Here is a 4,885-nt window from a genome sequence, read left to right as displayed (position 1 = left end):
GATCTTTTAAATACTTTTGTTAGCCTTTCCTGCCTTCCTTTCCTCAATTTATCTTGCATGCCTCCTCTTCTCTATGTCTTTTTGCTTATGAGTATACTTTCATTCTATTCAATCTATTAATGGTTTTTGTTTAGTTGCTTTTCATTTTGGAGGGAAAACATATTATAATAATAAACAACCACTCCAGGAAGAGATGTTAATATTTTTTTTTCCCCATATCTTTTTATATTGTACACCTTACTTTTTGGATGGCTGATCTGTGACATCAAAGATCAGCAGAGGTAACTGAATCTTGAGCGGACAGCATCAGTGTCAAGTGATGCCTATATGCTTTGCTTCCAACAGCTAGTATAAATACTTTACTAATGATGTTGTTACCTGTTTGAGACTATGATGCACTAATACAAATCTGGCTAGAAAACCTCATGTTGAACTCAATCTATTCATACTCCTTAATGGAGCATTAAGATTTATGAACATAACTTGCCTCTTTAAAATCAAATACAGAAGATGTCACAGAAAGAGAAAGAAGACTTTTTAGTTTATCTGGGTAACTTTTCTAATTAGACCGTCTTTAACAAAAAAATGCTGAGTTAACAACATCAAAAATTTTCGCAAATGTATCTCTATATTGCCATTTCTGCTTGGAAAAAAAAAAAAAAAGGCAAGAAAAACAAGTCCTGAAGATCTTAAAATGTTCCACTCTGACTTTTTCAAAATTAAATATTTTGAGTGTTCAACTTTGTATTGGAAAATGTCCTTCAGGTTTTTTTTTTAAATGATAAAAAATAAAAAAAAAAATCAGATTTAAATAGCAGTTTTATTTACAGAGAATTAAAAAAATGCCTTGTTGCAGGTAAATCCCATATCCATCCTTCTAAACTCTCTCTGTTTGACTGAGGTGGAACAGGAATGGCAGGAACATGCCTGCCTTTAATTCTCTTTGCTTAACTGGAGGGTTTAGGTTCGTTTTTGCTTCTGTGCCTGTCTCTGGCTTCAGTCAGGGAGCCGACCCAGTTTTTCCAGGGTTGTCCCTTCACCTGTTAGCTCATGTTAATACTAGAAGGTCTAGTGCCTACTTATTTCATGACCAAGGACCTGACTTCATTCAATACCTTCTGCCCCAAACTTGATTAATAATCAGATTTAACATTTAGGATTATTTCTTTTTTCAGGTATGAGATTGGAAAGCAGAAGGCAAGAAAGCACTGGTACAGCTGATTAGCTACTAGCCACCAAGTAGCCCCAGACCAAAGATCATAAGCCTAGTGTCTTTTTATAATCATTTGATTAGTCATACTAATTGCATCACATTCTATTATTCTTCCATGTTTTTATCGTACTTGCTTAAATTGCTCTTCCACACCCTAAGCATGAAGCAAAATGTCTGTCTCTATTAAACATCATGCATGCAGTGCATATATTAGAACTTCTGTAATGTTACAGAACATATTTCTTTACTGAAAGAGTGGTTAAACATTGGAACAAGCTGCCCAGGGAAGCGGTTGAGTCCCCATCCCTGGAAGTATTTAAAAGACGTGTAGATGAGGCGCTTAGGGACATGGTTTAGTGGGCATGGTGATGTTGGGTTGACGGTTGGACTCAATGATCTTAGAGGTCTCTTCCAACCTTAATGATTCTATGATTCTATATATGGGCACTTACTAGTCTGTTCCATCTTACTGTGCAGTTCCCTTTCCATCGTTGGCATAGGTAGGACCAAAAGCACCCAGTTTTGATTAGGTCAGGTTCAGATGGCCACACATTCAAGTGATACATCTGTCCATCATGGATTAGCATGGTGACCACACAGGCTACAAAGCTCTTTTTCCAGTAAGCTGCACCATCACACAAAGTCATCAGTCATGTTGCAATTAGCTGACAGGTGTAATGATTTTAATTCCTTTTTTTCAAGACACTGTAAGTGGCCTTGACTTTTGTCATCCTCCTTGACTTGGCAAGCACTGGACTACAGAGGGAACCATCACTTAGGTGTAAGTAAACTGGGAGATGTGCAAGTGAGACAGTAGGACATGTCTCCTGTTAACTGTCTGAAGATGTTCCATGTCCCTTTCTCACCACCGGTCTGAGAAAGTCCACATTCAAAGCATTATGTGTTCATTAGGTGTCCATGGTTTGCTATATGTACAATTCTGCTGCTCAGAGAAGAGTGTGCAGTTCTATCACGCATTGCTAATGCTGCCTTGGGAAATCTCAATTTGCACACCAGTTTCTCTTCAAGCAATAGCAGGATGTTTATTTGTAAATAAATAACTACACATACAATTGTTTTACAGCTCTCAGTGCTATGTATGCCTCTGCCTGGTGTCACACCAACCTAAAGGATCTTGTTTAATGACACTGGTTATACAGTTCCTTGGTATGACCTGCCTCCATCAGAGTAAAATCTAGGAAAATCAGGTACGTTTACTAAAATGTGCAAGTATTCAATTTTGTCTAATGAAGTTAAACAACTTAGTTAAACTAACCAAGTTAAACTAACTTTGTTAAACAAAGTTTAATACTTTCTGATTCCTTAGAGAAAGGTTTTCAACCTGTTGTTTCTCTGTTGTATGCTGTGGCTGTAGATGTGCCCAATATGCCAGGTTTCAAACAGAGAACCTCATGTTAGCAAACACGGGTTTGACCTTCAGAGAAAGGAAAGATATTGGAATTATAAAATAGATACAGACCATTTCTAAATGCCTTTATGAACCGCTTCCAATAACTAACTGATCTCACCTTTGGCTGTAACTGCACTAACAGTGCAAATGTGAGGTACTCATGGAGGCACAGTTGTGGAGGCAACCTCTCCATCAGACTTCTTGGTTTTCCTAATTCCAACCAACAGATGCCTTCCACTGCACAACCTCTTCAGACAACATCTGTCTTCTTGTTTTATTCCATTTCATTGACTCTCCATCTATTTTCAGACCTCATCTGAAAAACATTCTTTTCTCCCCCGCCATTCCTCCCCCTCATAGCTCTTATATTTTAAAATATAAGCTTTGTATCTTTTAATAGGGAAAATTGTTTATGTGAGAAACTCATTCATGAAAACAATAAATATTGTGGTGACACTTCCCTGAGGCCAGGAACTTGTAGACGCACTTATTTCTTAAAATCCTTTGTTTTGTTTAATTAACATTTTGAAGAGAGAAAATTCCTGCTCAAGATCATGTCTTTGTGAACTCAGAACAAAAATTGTTTTCTCCATGGCAGTACTTAAGTGCTAAACAGCTTTCCAAACTCAAATCTTTGAACAACCAACAAAAAGTATTTGTTTTTATTTTAGGAAAAGCATTTACAGACATTACAGACATTAAAATGGATGGTTATAAAACTATATTTTCTAGTTAACTGACAGATGAATGCTACTGCAGCAGTAGTCGTGGCAGATTCAGTGGTAGCAGCCACCTCAGGAGAAATTCAAAGTGTGTAGGAGGGTTCCTTTCTTCAGAAGGGTTGCTTTCTTCAGAAGAAGGGGTTTTATGCTGCCCTTCAGTATGGCGAAAAGGACTGACAGGAATCAAGGAAATAGTTTTGACCTTCTGCCAACGTCTTCTGAAAGACAAAGATGCTGCCCATGTCCTGCTGGGACCCTGTTTCTGTATACGATGGCAGACGGGAAGCACCATGAAGGGTCCCTGTCCATATGACAGGATCTTTGGCTTTCTCCTTGGAAAAGCAAAATTTCAGTTTCATGTAAAAAACAGCGTTGGTTTTCCCCTCTACTTGTACTCAGCCTTGCCACTCATTTTTTCAACTACAAGCATTATCAAAGAAAGGAAAGAATATAATTACCTCCTGTTCCTCAAAAGATTTTGTAATTGAGGTACACCACCTAACCTGTCAACCTTTTCTGATTGTCTGTGCAGCAAAGATGATAATATTCAACCAATTCACAAAAAAATAATGAAAAGTAGTTAGATTATGTCGGGGTTTTTCAGGCTTATATATGGCCTATGCTTTTCTTACAAATTAAATCTACAAGTTGGGTCAGTGGCAGATTTCAGTATCTTATCATATCATGTAAAGGGTGTGTATAATATTGCTTCCTACATTACCGAACACATATTGGAACTCACATGAGACTTTTAGAAATTGTTAGAATGATGAAAAATATTTCTCCAAACCTGTAGACTGGCCAAACAATATCATTTGAAGTATTTTCTCCACTAGAAAAATAAGGTCTTACGGAAATGTTTGAATGGGAAATGTAAAACCAAGAATTAATTTCAAGTCAATATTTAATCTTTTCCTCTGCCTGAGCTCTGCCATACTTTGTGAAAATTATAATTCTAGAGTTTCCATACTTCACACTGTGACTTCTGTTCCCCTACTGCACAACGCTTTCCCTGATAAACTGTTGTTTCTTCCTTTTATGACGTTGTTAGACCTTGGGATATAGCCAAACAATTTTTAACTTATTCTCTGAAAGGAAAAAGTTTTAAGATAAAAACAGCTGTCAAAGTAATAGAACTTCCTACATAAGAAACTCAATTTTTCCATTGGCTTTACTACCTACAGTAAATTCTGCAGTATTCTTCCATCCTTCTCTCTCCTGCCTGCTGCAGGCCACCTAATGTTGTCAGTTCTCCTAGCACTTTGATTTTGTTCCACCACTAAAGACAACTTTGTTAAATTGTGATGTTCTGAAAATGTCAGAAATATCTTTAATGTTTTCAAGAAGAATCATGCTCCAGAACTGAGTTTATTGTTACTAGTTTTGATTCATTTGGAAGTTGGTGTTGCCGTGTTACACTGTTCAACATCCAAGACACCAAAGCTGTGCTGTGTTACATGAACAGTTGCTAAACCTAATGGAAAGATATGACAAAGCACATACAGAAGAAATAAAAATTCAATGAATGGTGGTAAGAGA

The sequence above is a fragment of the Pygoscelis adeliae genome, unplaced genomic scaffold (assembly GCF_000699105.1).
Source record: "Pygoscelis adeliae isolate BGI_AS28 unplaced genomic scaffold, ASM69910v1 Scaffold209, whole genome shotgun sequence".
Lineage (NCBI taxonomy): Eukaryota > Metazoa > Chordata > Aves > Sphenisciformes > Spheniscidae > Pygoscelis > Pygoscelis adeliae.
This window is presented reverse-complemented; position numbering follows the sequence as displayed.